Source organism: Ahaetulla prasina, chromosome 5 (genome assembly GCF_028640845.1).
Source record: "Ahaetulla prasina isolate Xishuangbanna chromosome 5, ASM2864084v1, whole genome shotgun sequence".
NCBI lineage: Eukaryota > Metazoa > Chordata > Lepidosauria > Squamata > Colubridae > Ahaetulla > Ahaetulla prasina.
In genome coordinates, this window is record NC_080543.1 from 117,420,841 (window position 1) to 117,444,430 (window position 23,590).

The window sequence follows — 23,590 nt, forward strand, 5'->3', positions numbered from 1 at the left end:
TATGGGTGAAGATGGGGCCAATTGGTCAGCACAGACTTTTAAGCAAGAAGGAGTTATCTTGTCTGGGCCTGGAGCTTTTCCTGGCTTTTGTCTGTGAAATAGGTCCTGCACTTCCTTTTCTGTGATCGCTAGGGGTTGTGAACCCAATGAAAGGGGGTCAGTTGTAGGAGGCTTGGCTGTTGTTGGTGTGTCTGAGATGGGGTTGTGGAGATAGGTGGCTGTAGTTTCCTTTCAAACCTGCAGTAAAACTCATTCAGGTCATCTGCCAGTTGTTGATTACCTTCAGCCTGGGAAGGAGGTTTGCCATAGCCGGTGATATTTTTAAGAGTTTTCCACATGTTTGCTGGTTCATTTGCTGAAAATTGATTCTTTAGCTTTTCAGAGTAGCTTCTTTTGCTGCTCTTATCTCCTTGTTAGTGCATTTCTGGCCTGATTGTACAGCATTTTATCACCTTTTCTGTAGGCTTCCTCTTTGGAATGTCGTAGCTGCTTAAGTTTAGGTGTAAACCAAGGTTTGTTATTACTGTGTATTCGCAAGTTCCTTGTAGGTACACATAGGTCTTCACAGAAGCTGACATATGATGTTACAGTATCTGTGAGTTCATCCAGGTCTGCAGAGGTATCTTTAAAAATATTCCAATCAGTGCAGTCAAAACATGCCTGTAGCTTTAATTCTGATTCCTCCGTCCAGGTTTTCACTGATTTAATTATTGGTTTTATGGCTTTAAGTCTTTGCCTGTAAGCAGGTACAAGGTGAATCATGCAATGATCAGAGTGTCCTACAGCTGCACGTGGTAAAGACCGATAGGCATCTTTTAGTGTTGTGTAGCAGTGGTCTAGAGTATTCTTGCCTCTGGTGGGACAATTGACATGCTGAAAGTATTTTGGTAGTTCTTTCCTTAAGTTTGCCTTGTTTAGATCTCCCAAAACAATGGCCAGTGAATCAGGGTGTTTGGCTTCAGCCTCCATGATTTGGTCAGCTAGAGTTCGTAATGCCTCGTTTACACGGGCTTGTGGTGGGACATAAAAAGCAATTAGAAGAAATGAGGAAAATTCACTCAAATATGTGTTTATATACTATATAATCTTTTTGTATGATACCTACATATATTGTTGTGATGAAATAAATAAAATAAAATAAATAAAATAAATAAAATAAATAAATAGATTCAGGGTTTTCCCAGACATGCCAATATGACACCTCTAATAAAATGTAACTTTGAGGAAACTCAAGCCTTGGAGTTTTCTTTCGTTGGGGGTGTTACTTGGAACCCTGACAGTCAGTTTATAACACTAGGCAGTTTGGAAGGATTTTAATGGTATCCAGATAGACACAGAGACATCCTAAAATACTTTATAATTCTGAGCTGAGAGTCACGCACAAGCAGGAGTTTATTTTGTAATTAAGTAAAATCTTCAATAGCTTGTATTCAAAATTCTATGACTTTGGGTATATTTTCTCATCAGCTAGTGATGAGGCTCTGATGAGAGCAAGTTAATGCTGATGGAAATGAGTCCTAAAATTATAGAAAGAGGAATAAATCTATAATTATTCTGGAGATTTTTGCTTCCTTTTTTAAAAAAAATAATAATCAGCAATTGCTTTTATAATTTGAGTGTTTGATCTAAATCATTCAAGTATTTGGTCGATGAGAATGAACTATGCTTGTAAACTGCTAAAACAAAACACAAAGAACTTTTTAAAAATAGTTTTGGAAATCTGATTTCAAAAAAATATTTGTTGCCATTTTCAAAACCAACTGGTCTTATTAGGGCAATTATATCAGAATATAACTACCATAGTAATATATATGATACAGACTGACACCTCCCCTTCCTCTCCCCTCCTCTCCCCTCCCCTCCCCTCCTCTCCTCTCCTTTCCTTTCTTCACTCTTTTCATTTTGATCCATCCTGGTGTCTCATTTTGTTCTTTACCATGTTAACTATTGCCTTGGTGCAGTGGGATATTTATTATCTACAGATGAGCTGTGCGCACAATCTATGTAGCTCTTGGATATTTTCCACCTCTACAGAATTTAATTTTATTGCAAAAGACAGGGAATACAGTTGATTTCAAGAAGTCCAGAAATGGGGTATAGGTCTAAATGTTGTCATTTTTCAAGCGTCCCCTTTAACAGCATTTGGATTGAGCCTAAGCGTATCAGTCTCATTCATTGAAAATAATCAATGCTGTTTTCTGTGATACAACTTAAACTTCCTTCCCTCCCTCCCTCCCTCCTTCCCTCCCTCCCTCCCTCCTTCCTTCCTTCCTTCCATTATCCATCCATCCATCCATCCATAACCTTATTTTGTTACTGTTTAATATTTCAGCTAGCCAGATATCTACTTTTTTACTTCCTCCTCCCTCCCTCCCTCCCTCCCTCCCTCCCTTCCTTCTTCTTTCTTTCTTTACTCCCTCCCTCCCTCCCTCCCTCCCTTCTTCTTTCTTTTTTCTTTCTTTCTTTCTTTCTTTTTTGATAAGTGATACCATTTTGTTAAATAATATCATTCTGGCTTCATAAAGATACACAAAACTGTGTGATATTAGTATTGTTTTCAATATTTAAATGTACTTTAAGATAGAGGTTTTTTTAAAAAGTACATTAAGTGGAATTGACTCACACAGTAGATACAGTTTATACAGGGAATTAATGAATATTGAATAATAGGAATTTTTTTGAATACCAAGAAAGAGAAACACATTATCTTTCCATGCACATAAAAGCCTACTCATTAAATATTGTTCAGACACAAACACATACAATGACTTCTTTCTGCAATAAAATAAGAAGGAGTCTGAGTCATTTTATTGTCACTCCTATTAAATAATTAAAAGTTATATTGCCTTGCTGGTGTATCACATTCTTCCTATGTAGATTTATTCTGGGCCAATTTGGATTGCAAAACTTAATAAAAATAACTGGGCATCAATTTCTATTCTTGGATGTGATTCATCTAAAAAAAGAATTCCAAACTAAAATTTTATTTCCCTCCCTCCCTCCTTTGTTGCAACTGAGCAAATATTTTTTCATCTGGCACCAGACTTGATGTTACATTCTTCTGGAATGTAGATAGCAGAATCTAACTGATTTTACGGCACATAATCAACAAATAATGGCAGGTGTCTTATTCTAACATAGTTTGCAGTAATATGTATTTTGCAAATATTGTGAGACTGTGGCAGTCTAGACAAGATACAGAGATTGCATTAGTCTGAATAAGAGAAACACCATCTCACTTTAGACAGAGAAAATCCAGACAGTGAACTACCTTTCTGAAATCCAGAAATCTACCTGTGCATGCTCAAATGATTCACCTTGTAATCTGCTATGGCATTGAGAATTTCAATTTCCTGAAGGAAACTGATTATTTTCAGCTGTTATTTTCACATCGTGGACATAAATGATTTCAACTTCTACCCTCATAAACACGCTATAGGGCACTGCACACCAAAACAACTAGACACAAGGACAGTTTTTTTCTCGAATGCCATCACTCTGCTTAACAACTAATCCCCAAAACACTGTCAAATAATTTACTAAAATTGTATTACGATTATTCTTCTCTTCCTTACTAGTATCTATCTCTTCAAACTTATTACTATAACCATGTTGCTTGTATCTTTCAATTATATTGTTTTTATTTGTTTCCTAGTATGATTTGATAGCATATTAGTATTGTATCTTTTTAGTGTTGTATCTTTTGATTCTTGATGAATGTACGTTTATTCTCCTTATGTACACTGAGAGCATATACACCTACGACAAATTCCTTGTGTGTCCAATCACACTTGACCAATAAAGAATTCTGTTCTGTTCTGTTCTGTTCTGTTTGTTTCATAAGGATTTTCCAGTTGCATGATGGACCTGGAAATTATTCTAAATGAAGCAGCTTCACAATTGTGATGTTATTTGAAGTATTTGTCCTGGGTATGTGGCTCAGTGGCTATTTACTGAGCTTGTCAATCAGAAAGGTCAGCAGTTTGGTGGTTCGAATCGCTAATATAGGTCTCCTGTGTGAGCAGGAGATTGGACTAGATGACCTCCAGTGTCCCTTCCAATTCTGTTACCTTTATTATATAAAATACCAAAAAAGGTTGTTGTTGTTTTTGTCTCAACCAACACAGGTTCTTTGTTGTATGATTAAGGGCAAGTTTGACAAGCTTTTTGCACTCTTGGAAAAGCTTTTGATTTTTTTTTTTCCAGTTTTGAAAATGACATGATGGTAGGACTGGTTGATAAGTAGGACCTCAAAAGCTACCCTATAGTTGTTTATTTTTTTATTTTTTTATTTAATCATACAGTACATAAGATAACAGGTAAAAGTATAAACATAATTTGGATACAGGAAAAGAGTAATAAAAAGGAATATTAGGACAGGGACAGTAGGCATGCAGGTGCACTTATGCACGCCCCTTACAGACCTCTTAGGAATGGGGTGAGGTCAACAGTAGACAGTTTAAGCTTAAAGTTTTGGGGATTTGGGGAAGAAACTAGAGAGTCAGGTAGTGCATTCCAGGAATTGACCAATCTGTTACTGAAGTCATATTTTCTGCAATCGAGTTTGGAGCGGTTTACCTTGAGTTTGTATCCATTATTTGCTTGTGTATTGTTGTGGCTGAAGCTGAAGTAGTCATTGACAGGTAGGACATTGTGGTATATAATTTTATGTACTATGTTTAGGTCAGACTGAAGACAGCGTAGTTCTAAGTTGTCTAAGCCCAAAATTTGGAGTCTGGTGACATAAGGTATTTTATTGCAAGCAGAGGAGTGGAGGACTCTTCTTGTGAAATATCTCTGGACTCTCTCGATTGTATTTATGTCTGATATGCAGTGTGGGTTCCAGACAAATGAGCTGTATTCAAGAATTGGTCTAGCAAATGTTTTGTATGCTCTAGTTAGTAGTACACTATTACCAGAGAAGAAGCTACACAAGAAAAAAAAAAGGACATGTAGCTAATTTCAAAAACCCCTACAGAGATATATGCAACCAAATAAAAATTGAATGCACCAATTACCACACCAAGCAAGAAGAAGACCTTCTGCCCACAAATTCCAATCGTGCTTTTTATAATTTTGTGAACAACAAACTTAATGACTCGAGATCTATCCCACGACTAAAAGAATCTAACAGCAAAGAAAATAATGATGAAACAGTTAAAGCAAACCTCTATAACACATTCTTCGGCTCAGTCTTTGTTAACAGTAATGGCTCATACTCGACATTCCCCAATGGCACCAACAACGACCTAACACATATAGATTTCACTGAAGAAAATGTTGAAAAAGCTCTTCACAAACTGAAACCATCCCTATCTATAGGACAAAAGTGGAAAACTAATATAGCAGAACCCCTAAGCATAATCTTTGGAAAAGCCTTCATGACCAGTTCCCTTCCCAAACTTTGGTCACTAGCCATGGTCATCCCTGTCTTCAAAAAAGGAGACCCCAGCTTAGTTGAAAATTACAGACCTATCTCTCTTTGCTGTGTCACCTGGAAAGTAATGGAATCTATCATCAACCAATCCATTATCCTCCACCTAGAAACAATACTCAACAATACTCTCTAATAAACAATTTGGTTTCAGAAAAAAAAATCATGTAACTTACAACTTCTTCACTGCAAAAACATATGGACTACAAATCTTGATCAAGGCAAAACAATAGATGCAATTTACATAGACTTCTGTAAAGCTTTTGACTCAGTGGTACATGACAAACTTCTCCTAAAACTAAAATCCTATGGCATCTCTGGACCCCTCCACAATTGGATGACAGCATTCTTGTCAAACAGACAACAAGTGGTCAAAATAGTCAGTGTCCTATCAAATCCATTTCCTGTCAATAGGGCCTTCCCCAAGGCAGTGTTCTTGGACCAACACTCTTCATATTATACATTAATTGTGTTCTTTTCGCTGACAATGTCAAACTATTTAACACTACCAACAATACAGCTACCCTTCAAAAAGACCTTGACTTTGTGTCAGAATGGTCAAAAACTTGGCAACTCCAAATCTCAACCAGCAAATGCTCTGTCTTACACATTGGAAAAAAGAATCTGAACACTAAATACAAACTCGATGGACATTACCTTAGAAATGACCCCCACCCTGTTAAAGACCTTGGGGTTTTCATATCCAATGACCTAAATGCCAAAGCCACTGCAACTACATCGCAAAAAAGGTTTTAAAATTGTAAATCTAATCTTGTGTAGCTTCTTCTCCAGAAACATTACACTACTAACCAGAGCTTATAAAACATTTGCTAGACCAATTTTTGAATACAGCTCACCTGTCTGGAACCAATACCACATTTCAGACATCAATACAATTGAACTTGTCCAGAAATATTTTACAAGAAGAGTTCTCCACTCCTCTGAATACAACAAATACCTTATGCCACCAGACTTTAAATCTTGGGTTTAGAAAACTTAGAACTCTGCCGCCTTCGACATGACTTGTGTTTAACATTGCATCTATTGCAATGTCCTTCCTGTTGAAGACTACTTCAGCTTCAATCGCAACAATACAAGAGCAAACAATAGATTTAAACTTAATGTTAACCGCTTCAATCTTGATTGCAGAAAATATGACTTCTGTAACAGAGTTGTTAATGCTTGGAACACACTACCTGACTCTGTGGTCTCTTCTCAAAATCCCCAAAGCTTTAACCAAAAACTGTCTACTATTGACTTCACCCCATTCCTAAGAGGTCTGTAAGGGGCGTGCATAAGAGCACAAATGTGCCTACTGTTCCTGTCCTATTGTTTCCTTTCATTATATCCAATTAATATAGTTATTACATACTTATGCTTATATATTATATAGTTAGTTTCATGCTGATGCTTACATATACTGTTGTGAGAAAATAAATAAATAAAATAAATAAAATAAAAGATTAGGTTAACAATTCTTAGTGCCTTTTTGGCAATGTTGTTACAGTGGGCTCTGGCACTGAGATCTTTAGAAATGAGTACTCCAAGGTCCTTGATAGAGTGAGGGTCATCAATAAGGTCATGTCCATCTAATTTTTATTTTATGATTTGACTTTTTTTTCCAATGTGCAAGACAGAGCATTTGTTGGTTGAAATTTGAAGTTGCCACTTGTTAGACCAATCTGACACATAGTCTTTTTGAAGAGTAGTTGCATTGTCTGTAGTGTTCAATAGTTTAACATCGTCAGCAAAGAGAACACATTTGCTTTTAATGTGATCGCAAAGGTCATTTAAACTGCATCTATTCTTTGCCCTGATCAAGATGTACAGTCCATATGTTTCTGCAATGATTAGTTGCAGATTACAGGATATTTTTTTTCTGAAACCAAATTGTTTGATAGAAAGTAGGTTGTTTGTCTCTAGGTGGAAGGTAATAGATTGGTTAATGACTGATTCCATGACTTTGCAGGTGATGCAACATAAAAAGATTGGTCTGTAATTTTCAACTAGGCTAAGGTCTCCCTTTTTGAAGATAGGTATGACCTTGGCTTGTGACCATTGGTAAGGTAAGGTGCTGGTACTGAAAGATTTTTCAAAAATTAAGTTTAGAGGTTCTGCGATTGCAGTGGAAAGCTTTTTAAAGAAGTTTTAAGGAGTTGAGGCTCTGTTTATGCGATCTTCACTTTTACAAGAGCTCGTGTTTAACTTGTTTTATCAAACTATGTTGTTGTTGCTGATTCCATGCTGTTGTTAATATTAATGACTTTTTTTCCTTACAAAATGAAAACATGAGAAAAACAATATGTTCTTCATACATGTTTTGAAGGAAGCATCATCACCGTATTAAAATTTTGATAGACAATCCATGAGATTGCAATCTGTTAGCATGAATAAGTGATCTATGGAACCCAGATACATTACTAATAGGTAAATTATCAGCCAGATTTTATAGTTAATGTGCATAATTTTATTCCAGTTAATTATCTGTATTTAGGGAAAAAATGAAGGGATATGTTTCTTTTTTTATCATATAGATAAAATTGAATCAGAAAAAGAAGTTTGTTCCACATTTAAACCTCGTAAATAATTTATATAAAACATCTTCCTATTATATATAATGTATGTGTGTGCGTGTGTATTAATTTTTTTCTGATTTTCATAACACAGTCTATAGAAAGAAGAAATCTCATTTTTAAAAAAACATTTTGACACTCTTTTATCAAGAGAAATTGATACATTGAAGCAGGTATCTGTTTATAGGGCTAATGTGGCACAGCAGTCCTTATCCAGGACTTTTGATCTGAAGATGTGTCAATGCATATGGAAATATATTATCCAATCTTTTGGATCATCCAAACATTTGCAGAAGGATTATTGTAACATTAAAAGTATGTAAAGATAATCACATATTTAGAAATCTCACCCTGTTCTAGATTGCCCCTGGAAAACTTGAAAATAAGGTATCAGTTGCACTATCAGTCATTGAATCTGTCATTTGCACCTCTATAACTATCTGGCTTGGTTCTGCAACCCAACAAGAAAGACACAGACTTCAGAGGATAATTAGATCTGCAGAAAAAATAATTGCTACCAACCTACCTTCCATTGAGGACCTGTATACTTCACGAATCAAGAAGAGGGCCGTGAAAATATTTACAGATCCCTCACATCCTGGACATAAACTGTTTCAACTCCTACCCTCAAAACGACGCTATAGAGCACTGCACACCAGAACAACTAGACACAAGAACAGTTTTTTCCCGAAGGCCATCACTCTGCTAAACAAATAATTCCATCAACACTGTCAAACTATTTATGAAATCTGTACTACTATTAATCTTCTCATCATTCCCATCACCCATTTCTTCCCACTTATGACTGTATGACTTTAACTTTGTTGCTGCTAATCCTTATGATTTATATTGATATTGATTGTTCCTGATTGCTTATTTGTACCCTATGATTATCATTAAGTGTTGTATCATTAAGTGTTAAATTTGTACCCTATGACCAGCATTAGTGTTGTAAGTGTTGTACCTTGATGAAGGTATCTTTTCTTTTATGTACACTGAGAGCATATGCACCAAGACAAATTCCTTGGGTGTCCAATCACACTTGGCCAATAAAAATTCTATTCTATTCTATTCTATTTTAAACAATTATGTGAGCGGAATAAGCAATAGGAACTTGGATTGTTAGCAAACGAGTGGATTCACAAATCACAAAGAAATATCAAAGAAACCATATTGCGCCTTAGCATTGTGCAATAACTAGGCCAATGTAACCATGTGCAAAATGAAAATTGTATCATTCTGGTATTAACAATGCAAGAGTCTTATGTATAATCATAAAAATAGGTATTAATCAGAAATGGTGCCATGCTGATAAGCTGCATGGGTAAACAAAAAAACAACAACATTATTTCTGAGATTGCACAATGCTAAAGATGCTATATGCAGAACACACAGAGAATATGTCTAGTGCAGTAGCAATTTTTTTGCTGAGCAGAACAGAAACAAAGTAAGCAGTTGATCAATCTTGACACATAAAACAAGAAAGAAAGAAAAATAGCTGATTAGCCAATTAAACAATATGCTTAGTTAGCAGTGAGGGAGAATTTCTTGTGGGGAGGGTCACTATTTTTCATATTTCCTGAACTCAGTGGAATATAATATGTAGAATACAATTGTACATTTTCATTATAGTGGTTTTGCAATGTATTTGCTATCGTATGGAGATATTCACATTCTTTCTTTTCTTGTCAACAAAAAAGAGTTTCAGCATTACAAGAATTAAAATGAAAGTTTCTTCCAACTTGATTTAAACGTATTAACTATGCACAAGAAAGAATTCATGACTGTTCACTACCCAATCCCAAATTTCTAGATAATTTAATTAAACAAAGTTACATCCATTTCTCTTGCATATTTTCTCTACTTTACTAGGAATAAAATTAAAGGGATTTTTTTTTTTTAATTCAAAGAACATATTTTAGATTTCACATTTCTTTAAATCGTGTTGTATAGTTTTTGTTTCAAAATGGCCTGGAAAAATATTTACTGTATTTTTTGGAGTATAAGACATAGCTTAGTTTTGGGGGAGGAAAATGGGGGGGGGGGAAATCTGCCTACCAGGTATTCTTCTGGTTAGCGTCCTTAGTCTGGTTAGGTTCAGCACATTAGTTTGCTGGTTTTGAGTGCATGCGGGTGCTTTTTATCCCCTGCTTGGGGATAAAAACCAGCTTCTAAAGTACAGCTGATCTTTGGGGAGAGTAGCAATGAAAAAAGCAGGTGAAGCTCAGATGTTTGCTCCACTCACTAGCACTTTGTTAGAGCTGAAAAACAGCTTCACAGCTGTGAGTCGGAGGGAGCAGGCAAAGCACAGAAGATCGCTTCACTCAATAGCACCTCGTTAGGGCTGGAAAAAAGGTTCGTAAAAGCTACATTCGGAGTATAAGGCACACCCAAAATTTCAGCCTCTTTTAGGGGAAAACAGTGTGTCTTATACTCCCAAAAATATATGTAAAGTTTAAATATATGTTTATGTGTATGTGTGTGTGTGTGTGTGTGTGTGTGTGTGTATGTGTGTGTATGTATAACTGTAGGTCTGGAGACCTCAGAAAACAAATATGTATAACTATATGTGTGTGCAGACTTAGGTTTGTTGCATGTCAACTCAAAAAAGAATTGAACATGCAGAAGATAATTTCCCTTTTCCAAAATTTAGCTTCAATATGCAAAAGAAAATGGGAAAAACTAGAAGGAATATACAGTAAGTATACTGCTCAACCTATCCTCCAAAATTACAGTCTGTTGAACCTTTATTTGTTAATGTAATCAAGAAGATTACAAAATTTATGCTTTTTGTTTATATCTTTTAATTAATTTATAAATATTCAGCATACAAATGCACATTTATATACCTATACTTATAAAGGTATATACCTGTACCTATATCTATAGGTATATAGGTATTATAGGTATGTTCAGTAGTGGGATTCAAATAATTTAACAACCGGTTCTCTGCCCTAGTGATTTCTTCCAACAACCAGTTTGCCAAGCTGCTCAGAAAGTAAACAACCGGTTCTCTCAAAGTGGTGCGAACTGACTGAATCCCACCACTGGGTATATTTATAGGTATATATAGGTATATACCAATACCTATAAAGAGTGGTTAGTAGTAGGCGGAGTAGTTAGAATGCAGTACTGCAGACTACTTCCGCTAACTGCTGGCTGCCTGCAATTTGGCAATTCAAATCTCACCAGGCTCAAGGTTGACTCAGCCTTCCATCCTTCCGAGGTGGGTAAAATGAGGACCCAAATTGTTGGGGGCAACAGGCTGACTCTTTAAATTGCTTTGAGAAGGCTGTAAAGCGGTACATAAGTCTAAGTTCTATTGCTATTGCTATTGCTATTCAACCTTCGATTAACTTTTCAAAATCAACTAACAATTGCCACCTACTTGGGTAAATAATCAAAGAAATTGTGGATAATTCTATGAATGTTTAACTGCATTTAGTTTTCCCTGCGACTCTCTTTTTTGATTTAATTTAATTTTCATTATGACTCCTTTTTATGAAATTTAGTATTTAACTCATCAATTTTCTAAAATGCATCCTTTGAGAAACCAAATCATATGCCAAGTATATTTTTAAAAAATGCTATGTTGTCACCATTTTGGAAAAAATAAAATGCAACAGTTGCCGAGAAGAGCACGACTGTATATACTATAGAAAATTCCCAAAATTAATGCAAAGATAACAACAGGCCTATTATTGCCTGGATATGTTTCTGTCTCAGAAAAGTAACTGAAATGCTCTGGTCTTAAATATGCCAAGGTGGAACACCTGAGCAGCAACAAAGAGAAATGACACATCAGAATTAATGGCTTACAGATTTTTCTGTGCCAGAATGGATTGAGGCTGCAACTTACATCTCAATTTATGACTCTGCATGCCGGTTGAATCATTCAGGAACTATGTTATATTCTAGCCTTCCCATTTCCCTGTTCTGAATGTCATTTATCTACCCAGCTTTTTTCAAATTCAACTTAGGAACAGAAATAACTACATTATATACCGTTGATGGATGGATGAATTTTGCACCAGCAAGAAAGTATTTATTCTAGGTGACCACCTGTCTTAGATATGTCTTCTCCAGGATGATCTGTGTCGTGTCTCACTCCTCCGCTGACGACCGGGTCAGGGAAATCCGAATCAGGTGTGCCTCTGCAGCTCTGCCAAAGTCCTAGCAAAGTTCTCAAGGCAGGCAGGAGACCAGAAAGTGACTTCAGCAAGATATATTAGACTTTGCCTGACTCAGAGAATGCCAGAAAGCAGATCCTTTATATAGGCCATGGGGTGTGGCTCCATGACTCAGCACTTATCCAGGCCTGCCCCTCCCTTCCTTCTGTCGCCACCGCCTATCAATTCTTCTGAAGCGAGGGTCACTTTAGTCTGCAGCTGTTGGCAATTGACCTTCCTCAGGCTCACATGCTGTGGGGGAGGGGGAGGGGTCTAGTTGCTCCGTTTGCCTGGGCATGGAGCCAGAGCTGGGGGCTGGAGGTACTTCTTCCTCCTCAGCATGTCTGGGCATGGAGCCAGAGCTGGGGGCTGGAGGCATACTAGGACATTCCTCAGCATTCGGAAGCAGATAAGAAGGCCCCGGCTGCGGTGAAAGCGGGCGAGACACAACAATCTGTTTCCACCCTAACTCTTCAGATCTTGATAGTTGAATCTGGTCCTCCTCCTCTCTTTCCTTCCACTTTTCCCAGCATTATCAATTTCCCAAGAGCATTAGGTGTTTGCATAATGGAGTGGTGCAGTGGCCTAGAGGCGGAGCTCTCGCCTCACATTCAGGAGGCTGTAAGTTTGATCCTAAGTAGCGGCAGATATTTCTCTCTCTGGGCACAATGAGTAATTATCTGCTGAGAACTCTGCATTGGCGACAGGAAGGGCATCCAGCCAGTGAACGCTCTGCTCCATTTAGTTGCCCCAACTCCACCCCAATGTAGGGAATTATGGCATTATTAAAAGACAAAATTAGCTGTTTGATAATATCAGTGAGTTTGACCTATATAAAAAGGCTGTTTCAGAAAATGCTCTACTGTTATGATTGCTCTGTTGACTCAAATGACAAATCCCAGTCAATTAGAACAATGTTTAAGATGTTTATATAGTTTATTTATATTTCATATTGCTTAACCACCCATATTCCCCAGAGAAATGCTGTGGGCGGTGTACAATATAATATAGTTATATGTAGCCATAACAAGATTTGATTAAGATAACATGGGGGTGCAAAATAGACCGGTTCTGAATAAGAAAACTATTTCTAAGGACAGTGCAAAGTTTCAGTGGACAATCTGATGTGACAGTAGGTTGATCAAATTACCTGACTAAAATATACCCACCGAATGCAAAGAAATATTGGAATAGGATTCACACCTAAATACAAAAAATCCTTAAGGCAAATATAAAGACAAACCAGAGTTTTCTTTTAGGCCTAATGAGAAAAAAATATGGAACTTTGATGTCATACATGTTGATGACAGCAAGATTACTTTATGCACAAAAATGGAAGACACTTTGATTCCCACAATGGACGAAGAGCTGCAAAAGTTGATGGAGTTAGTAGTGATGGCTAAATTCAGTGGTGGGATTCAAATAATTTAAGGACTGGTTCTCTGCCCTAATGATTGGCTGGCTGGGCATGGGCATGGTGGGCATGGCCAGGGGGTGTGACAAGTAACACTCAGCCACCTGCACACACACCCGGGAGCAAAACTGGGGTGCATGGGAACTCCTGGAAGAGGCGGGGCCAGCCAGCAATTTAACAACTGGTTCGCCTGAACCGACCTGAACCGGCTGAAGCCCACCACTGGCTAGAGGGGCGTGCATAAGTGCGCAAAAGTGCCTACTGTTCCTGTCCTATTGTTTCCTTTCAATATATGTTCTTGTATATAATGTTGTGACAAAATAAAAATAAATAAATAAATAGAGTGACTGTTTTGATTAAAGAAAAGAACACAATTAATTTCTGTTTCCACTTGGAAGCCGCTTTTGGACTTTGTGCTTGAGATGGCAAAAAGTAAAACTTTGATTTTGGATTTTGCTGATTAGATAAGTCTATTTTTGTAGTAATGGCTAGTATATATTATTATATAAAAGTAAAAAGTTGAGGCTTCATGTTATTACCTACTGTACCAAAAGGAATCAGAAGTCAATGCTTCCCCTGCCTTTCCCCTCTACCCTACACTTTTTTCTTCCCCTTTTCCTCTTTTATTTTCCCTTTTTTCATTTTTCTTTGTATATCTATCATGTACACCCATCTTGTACACCCATCTCCTCCCACTTATGACTGTATGACTGTAACTTTGTTGCTTGTATCCTTACGGTTTATTTTGACTGTTTCCTAGTATGATATGATTGCCCTATGACTATCATTAAGGGTTGTACCTTATAGAATAGAAGAATAGAATAGAATAGAATTTTATTGGCCAAGTGTGATTGGACACACAAGGAATTTGTCTTGGTGCATATGCTCTCAGTGTACATAAAAGAAAAGATACGTTCATCAAGGTACAACATTTACAACACAATTGATGATCAATATATCAATATAAATCATAAGGATTGCCAGCAACAAGTTATAGTCATACAGTCATAAGTGGAAAGAGATTGGTGATGGGAACTATGAAACGATTAATAGTAGTGCAGATTCAGTAAATAGTCTGACAGTGTTGAGGGGATTATTTGTTTAGCAGAGTGATGGCCTTTGGGAAAAAACTGTTCTTGTGTCTAGTTGTTCTGGTGTGCAGTGCTCTATAGCGTCGTTTTGAGGGTAGGAGTTGAAACAGTTTATGTCCAGGATGCGAGGGATCTGCAAATATTTTCACGGCCCTCTTCTTGATTCGTGCAGTATACAGGTCCTCAATGGAAGGCAAGTTGGTAGCAATTATTTTTTCTTGACAAATGTATCTTTTATGATTCTTGACAAATGTATCTTTTCTTTTATGTACACTGAGAGCATATGCACCAAAGACAAATTCCTTGTGTGTCCAATCACACTTGGCCGATAAAGAATTCTATTCTGTTCTGTTCTGTTCTGTTCTGTTCTATTCTGTTCTATTCTATTCTATTCTATTCTAATTTCTGTATTTTATATTTTGATAAACTAATAACATTTTGGAAAAATAAAAATATATCTACAGAGTCCTCATCCTATATATACCATGTGTCCCTTATTTTTGACTAGCAATACCTGTGGCAGTTGTAACAGCCAACAGGAAATTTTTCACAACGCTTATCAGAAGTGCTGGTTCAAGCATTCAAGATACAAATCAGCACAAATGTCTTGTTGCATTGCTTTGTTAAAAATCGCATCATTTCTGTATTATAAGTCACCTGGCACAGGTGGCACAGCGCTCCTCAGTCATTGAGGAGCATTCCAGGGCTATAATTTAGGCTTAGTTCAAACAGCTTAAGTTTCAGTCAAACATCATTTATAAAATCTGAGTTCGGCTTTTGTGTCTCTGCACATCAGGGAACATATACATCTATCGTTCTGAGATGCTTGCCTAGTTGTTACATTGTTCTGTGAATGTTAACATTCTGGCTAGGTGGCATTCAAACAATAAAGCCTCCAACAAGAAGTTAGATCAACCAATCAGCATGCAGACCTGTGGTAGGATTCAATTTTTTTTACTACCGGTTATATGGGCATGGCTTGGTGGGCGTGGCATGGCTTGGTGGGTGTGGCTTGGTGGGCATGGCAGGGGAAGGATACTGTAAAATCTCCATTCCCTCCCCATTCCAGGGACGAGAAGGGCCCAGCTGCGGAGAGAGGGGCGAGCGAGGCACAACAGGTTCGCCCCCCACACGTGCATCTTCCACACATGCACTCAGTCTTCCAAGCAAGTGCTTTGCTCACTTGCGTGCCTTCCACACATGTGCCCAGTCTCAAAAGCATGCCTAAATAGGCCATCCTAGAGCCAGGGCTGGTGGGCAGATGAGTGGGCCCACCTGCGATCTCAGCTACCGGTTCGCCCAAACCAGTATGAACCGGCTGAATACCAAGTCTGGTTTCTACTCTTATCTATTTTTAACGATTAGAATTGACTGACTACCTGTTTTTGCACATTCTACATTTGTGCTCTGCTGATTCCTGTAGAATTCAGACTCTTTTGTTCACTTTTTAATTTATTTTCTCCCAGGGAAAGCATTAGGCAGGGCTATTAGATAATGAAGTTTGTGTAATGAGATAAATTGAAGCCAGTGCGTAATTTTATTCTAATGCATCTGATAATTCATCAGATTTAATCACAAATGCAGATGGCTAGAACTTTACAAATTCATAATTTCCACAAATAACTGAAGAGACACTTTTCATTTTAGGAAGGTACTTCAACTGATGTTTCCTTCACCAAAACATACTGTAATCACAGTGCAATTATGACATAGTTATTTCAATACAACTAGTTCACACACACACACAAAAAAATAACATTTTCAGACATTTGATGTCTGAATAAGGAATAAGGAAGCGGTAGTATGAGGATGGCAGACTCTATTGAAAAATGCACATAATTAACAGAATAACAGAAGTTGGAAGGGACCTTGGAGATCCTCTAGTCCAACCCTCTGCTCAAGCAAAAGTCCTGATACTGTTTCAAACAAATGGCTGTCCAGTCTCTTCTTAAAAACTTCCAATGTTGGAGCATCTACAACTTCTGGAGGCAAGTCATTCCACTGATTAATTGTTCTCACTGTCAGGAAATTTCTCACTAGTTCCAGGTTGCTTCTATCCTTGATTAGTTTCCATCCATTGCTTCTTGTCCTGCCTTCAGATGCTTTGGATAATAGCTTGACCCCTCTTCTTTCCCTCAGCCCCTTAGATATTGGAACACTGCTATCATGTCACCCCTCATCCTTCTTTTCCTTAAACTAGACATAGGCAATTCATTAAACTAGACAGACCCAATTAGCTTCCTATCTGAACAGCACAGACTTTATGTTACACTTGAGAACTGTGTTTTCTTAGATTTCTAAACACGTTGAAGAAAGTGTCTCTAGACAAAGCTGAACATGTGAGAGTCTAATTAGGCAAACAAGTAAATGTGACCATATCATATCCATTGTATCTGCAGTAGAAATCTGTATTACCCTCCCATTATGACTTCCTAGTTCTATGAATATCTGGCATTTCAATTATTTCCAAGATTAAAAGGTGGCAGCTATAAGGTGTTGTTGTTTAATATGCACAGACATATTAATCCCATTACAAATCCCTACTACAAGCAAGAGAACTTATTTGGGCTGCCTAGGAATATTTTTTCTTCTTCTTTAAGAAATAGAACTAAACCTGAATTTTAACAATGGAGTGATGATATTTACCGTACTTTTCAGAGTATAAGACGCACTCCCCCCAAAAGAGTGGGTGAAAATTGCAGTGTGCCTTATACACCAAATGTTGCTGAAGCCCTGCCCCCCACTGCCCCCCACCCTTCGGCTATTTTCAGCTTCTAAATGTCACATTTTTGCGCCTATGCGCACTCCATTTTTGGCCTCCACACATCACATTTTCGGCCAGTTCTAGGGAGCAGGGATCGGTGGTGGCAGCACCAGAAATCCTTGCTGCCTGGAACTGGCCAAAAATGTGATGCATGGAGGCCAAAAACAGGGCATGCGGAGGTCAAAAATGCAACGTGCAGAGGCGGCAATTGGCAGCAATGTGCTGTGGCAATCCCTGCAGCCTGGAATGGTCTAAAACGGAGCATGCGAAGGGAAAAAACATGATGCACGGAGGCCAAAAAAAATGATGTGTGGAGAAAGCGATAGGCTCTAGTGATCCCCGCAGCCTGGAACAGCTAATTGGTAGTATTCCAGGAGGCCCATCCAACCGCCAATCAGCTGTTCATGCTAAATCAGGCTGCGATAACATGCTGAAGCTTACCAGGCTGTTTGCTATTTGCTGCAAGGATGCTAGCCAGATGAATACCGATGGATGCTGATTTTTTTTTCTTGTTTTCCTCCCCAAAAACTAATGTGTGTCTTAAACTCCCGAGAATCTTATACTCTGAAAAATATGATAGGTCCTGGCTTGTATTTTATCTTCTCTAACTTTCTTATATCTAATTCCCAGTCCAATCAGATCTAAAGGTCAAGGAAGCTTTCAAGCAAAGAATCATTGATGTGCCTACCTAAGATGATACTGCAGCAGAAGTTACATCTTTGAAGTGACTGGTTCAATGCAACCCAACCTCAAATCAACCACGTAACAATTTACATGCTTCAACATCTCATTAAAGCTTTTTCTAGAGACCATTTCGAACCACTGGACTCCATGGGAAGACATGGGAGGATTTGTGGAGTTCCAATTGAAGACAGATTGCATTTGTGGAGCACCAACCATTGAAGATGTTACATAGTTCCCATCACCAATCTCTTTCCACTTATGACTGTATGACTATAACTTGTTGCTGGCAATCCTTATGATTTATATTGATATATTGACCATCAATTGTGTTGTAAATGTTGTACCTTGATGAACTTATCTTTTCTTTTATGTACACTGAGAGCATATGCACCAAGACAAATTCCTTGTGTGTCCAATCACACTTGGCCAATAAAAATTCTATTCTATTCTATTCTATTACTTTTAATTGAGAACTGGTCGTCTATAGAAAGGGCTGCTTACTTATATTCTTTTAAAAACTAAAAAAAATAAAATAAAAATAAATTGGGGACCCAGTAGAAACTGTCTTACTTTCTTCAGGGAACAAACCTGCATATCACTGGACTAATTCTTTCAAAGGCCGTTTTTAAAGAGGAGAGAATATTAAGGTCAGATCGTAGAGGTGACAACTTACTATGAACTCTATTCTTTATGCTTTCTTTGTATTTCTTCGTATATTTGTATTAGTTTTATGTATGTAACATGGTCGATTGATTTAATCATTTGACCATGTTACATACATAAAATTAATACAAATATATTCCCTTCCTTTCCCTTCCCTTCCCTTCCCTTCCCTTCCACTCCACTCCACTCCATTCCATTCTCTAACTTTCTTCTAAATAGAAGAAGAAAACAGTGCAAACACTTACTACTGTTTACAACATGAAAGGCAGGAAAAATACTGTCTTATATACTTAATACTGACTCTAGAAAGAGTGCAGAGAAGAGCAACAAAGATGATTAGGGGACTGGAAGATAAAACATATGAAGAACGGTTGCAGGAACTGGGCATGTCTAGTTTAACAAAAAGAAGGACTAGGGGAGACATGATAGCTGTGTTCCAATATCTCAGGGGCTGCCACAAAGAAGAGGGAGTCGGGCTGTTCTCCAAAGCACCTGAGGGTAGAACAAGAAGCAATGGGTGGAAACTGATCAAGGAAAGAAGCAACTTAGAACTAAGGAGAAATTTCCTGACAGTTAGAACAATTAATAAGTGGAACGACTTGCCTTCAGAAGTTGTGAATGCTCCAACACTGGAAATTTTTAAGAAAATGTTGGATAACCAACATCCAGATGGTGTAGGGTTTCCTGCCTGGGCAGGGGGTTGGACTAGAAGGCCTCCAAGGTCCCTTCCAACTCTGATGTTATGTTATGTTATGTTATGTTATGTTATGTTATGTTATGTTATGTTATGTTATGTTATGTTATGTTATGTTATGTTATGTTATATGAATAATCTGAACACATATATTCAGAAAAGGGAAATTATGTGTTTTTAAGGATGGACGGTCTAAAACCAATGGTAAACATACTCATAAGAATTTAAGAAGAGGTGTTTTATTTTTCGATTTTCAGAAGAATGTCAATAAGAAATTATGGCTTTGATGATACCATTTCAACATTGCTATGGGGAAAAATAAAAATTAGACAGGAAGAATAGAAATATTTTATAGCTTTTGTAGTTTTTAATGATGACCGTTTTTAGATGTTTATTTTTTTCCCTTTTTTATTAACTCTTGTATGCATTCTAGAAATATGCACTCGTAAGATGGATCCATACAAATAGGATAAATAAGTAAAAAAATTAAACATTGAATTTATGTTGTTAAGCAAGGCAGCTGTTAAGTGAACCATGCCTAACTGTGCAGCCTTTTTTTTTTTGCTACAGTTGTTAAGTGAATCACTGCAATTCTTATGCGAATTCAGTGTCATTAAGTTAATCTAGCTTTTCTCCATTGCCAGAAGCCAACTGAGAAGGTTGCAATGGATTATACATTCCCAGGATGCTGCATTGATCATAAATAATGCCAAGCGCCCAAATTCTAATCACATGACTAAGAGGATGTTATGATGATTGTAAGCAGTACTAGTCACTTTTCTCAGTGCTGTTGTAACTTAAAATGGTCACTAAACAAATAGTTTTCGGTCAAGGACTATCCGTAAATCACAGATATAAAAGCAAATGAGAAAAAGCTACAAAGTTGCCTATTGATATCTTCATGAAGGAAGGTCTTGTGCTCAGGTATGTTCTAGAGCAGTGGTAGTCAACCTGGTCCCTACCGCCCACTAGTGGACGTTCCAGCTTTCATGGTGGGCGGTAGGGGTTTTGTCTGATACTGAAGCACTTCCTTTTTTTTAATTTAATTGACTTTTTTAAAAAAATTCATAGCCATTATTTAAAACATTTTCATTAGGTTTTCATAAAATTCCCTGTGACAACTTAAATTTCTGAAAATATACTATTTGTATCGCCCGCGCATAAGTTTAGTTTGCATTACGTAAGTGAAACTAAATGGCGCTATAGTGCGACCACAAACAAAACAGCCTCATTCCAGAATAGCTCGCGCATCTCCCCCCCACACCACCCAGCTGTAACAGACAAGCAGAGCTGGTAGCCATCGCCCCCCCCCCAAACCCAATCCACGATGTGTGAGAGGCATGCACAGACGATGATACATGGCGCATTACTGTGGAACCGGTGGGTGGTTAGAAAATTTTACTACTAACAGAGATACAAAAGTGGGCGGTAGGTATAAAAAGGTTGACTACCCCTGTTCTAGAGAATGACAACTAAATCCATGAAATGTGTGGGGGGGGGAATTGTCATGATGGAAGAAAAAAAATAGCAATGTCCACATACACAGCAATTTTGGCATTAGTGTCCATTCTGGCAACTGTTATTATATAATTTGAACTGATGAGATTGCAGTCTTCTCATCTCTGTCATGAGCTCTCCTTCAAAATAAATTATTATATTTGGTTTACGAATATCCTGATTGATAGGTCATAAATGCAGAGCACCTATAACTGTCCCTCAAATAATGAAATGCTCCATTCCAAGTATTTGAATACATCCGTACAATTTGGCCCACCACATATCCAGAATAGTTCCCATGATGGCTGAAGAAGCAAAACCAGGAAAATCCATCAATTGTGTTCCTTAATTTGGCCCACCTTCACACTAATAAGTCCAGAAGGGAATATTTGATGCATTCATTTTTATTGGGGTGAGGTTCTCATCAAAATCACAGAGGCTGTCCCGGGTAGCAATTTCACATAGCGAGTTTCAATGTGTTACCCCCCAATCTTCTGTGGTCCTCAAGATTGTTTAAAGCAGTGAGTGAAGGTAGGGGTGGGATTGAAAAAATTTAGCAACCGGTTCATCTGCCCGGTTGCTGAGTGGGCCTACTCAGCTTCCTGCACCATGGGGGGGGGATTTTCACACTCCCCAGGCTCCAGAGGCTTTTCCCAAGCCTCTGGGAGAGTGAAAATGGCCCCCCCCAGGCTCCAGAGGCCCTCCAGAGGCTGGAAATGGGCCCATTTTTGGACTTCTGGAATTTTTGGGAGGCCCATTTTTTGCCCTCCCAGAGCCTCTGCCTGGGCCCTGCACTTACCTCACATTCAAAATGGGCCATGTGGAGACTCCTGAGAGGGGGGCGTCAGGGTGGGCGGGGCCAGCCACTCCTTGCAACTACCTGTTCAGCGAACCAGATGTAAAATTAGCATCCGGTTCACCCCAAACCAGTCCAAACTGGCTGAATCCCACCCCTAAGTGAAGGAGTAGTCTAAAGCAGGGGTCTCCAACCTTGGTCCCTTTAAGACTAGTGGACTTCAACTCCCAGAGTCCCTCAGCCAGCAAAGCTGGCTGAGGAACTCTGGGAGTTGAAGTCCACAAGTCTTAAAGGGACCAAGGTTGGAGTCCCCTGGTCTAAAGCAATTAACTTCTGAGTTTGCTAGTTTCACAGCTAATATTAAAGTACTTGATTCAGTATTGTATTTACGGATTTAGAAGTCACATTTGCAAGCCTCAGGTTTTAGATACTTCGAGTGGCTCTTGTTCTGATGAGGACATGCATCATCTGATGAAGGCATTGATAGTATTCATAAGACTCAAAAGAGTCTTAAAATTGTATTAACAGTTCCCTATTGGCGTTTCTCTCTTTCTAGGAATCATGAATCAGCGAAATATTATTTCATCACTGGGGGGGAAATGGTAGTGCTCCTAGTTTAAAAGGTTTAAAGGTTTCCCTTGTCCAGTTGTGACTGACTCAAGGGCAGAGTGCTCATCTCCAATTCTCAGCCAAGGATTGTTTGAGAGACTGTTTGAGAGATGTTTCCATCATAGCATCTGCTATTTCTCTGTATGTTTTCCATTAGAGAAATAGATTGAAACTTCACTTCATATTGCAATGCAAGCAAAACAAGAGCTGCTCAATGCTTAGAATGCAAAGAATTATAAGAGTCTAGCCTACTCTTTTAAACTATGATGACCCACCTCCATTATGCCACTTTCACATGGCACAGCAAAATGGGGAAGGCATTCCAATTTAGAAGAGATATATAGCATTTAGGAGAAGCAATAATTTATAAAACTTTTGCTAACTCCATCATTTGATTTTTATTCAAGATGTCATATTCAACCCTAGGTTTCCCCCAAATGCTAATTTTGTATAGGAAAGATTTTTTTCAAAGAAGTTTTTCATTATTTATTTGTATTTATTATTATTATTCAGGAAGGGCCTTTAGGTACACTGATTTTCACTTTTAATGTCGTGTCAGGTTTATGTTATATATCATTGTACCCTGGTTAAAATTTACTTATAGATTTTTCTTAAAGTCACCTTTGCACCTTATTCACTGTCCAAATATGACTCAGATGGCCTTTGTTTTTTATTTTAAAAAGGAGAAAGCTAGTTTTTATTTTATGAATCAGTTAATAATAAGTAAAGTTGTTTGAAACTATTTTATTACAATTCCAGGTGGGTTTTTATTGCATATGAAGGAACACTTTGGATATACAGATAATTTCCCCTCTTTCATTTTGCAACGATCAATGGGGAGTATTTTCAGAGGGATTTGCTTTATGACCTTTTTCATTTTATTCCTTTTTTTTTTATGAGATAGAAAAATTGTATGTGCTGAGGTATCCTGTTGAGGGCAGCAAAACATTCAACATGCCAAATCAGATAGTTTATCAGCTTTTCTTCTATATTCTGTTTCAAATAATCTAAAATTAATCTGGGATGGAAAGTGCTATTATGTATAAGGGGGAAAAAAGACTACTGAGACAAAATAGATGTTTCATGTCAAATAAATGTCTGTTTTAGTTTAGAAATCCCTGCACTTACTGAAGAAAAGCTATAAAGACCTTAAGATGCTGGTTTGATCGTGCATGCTGCTTACCATATGGCGTGTGTGTGTG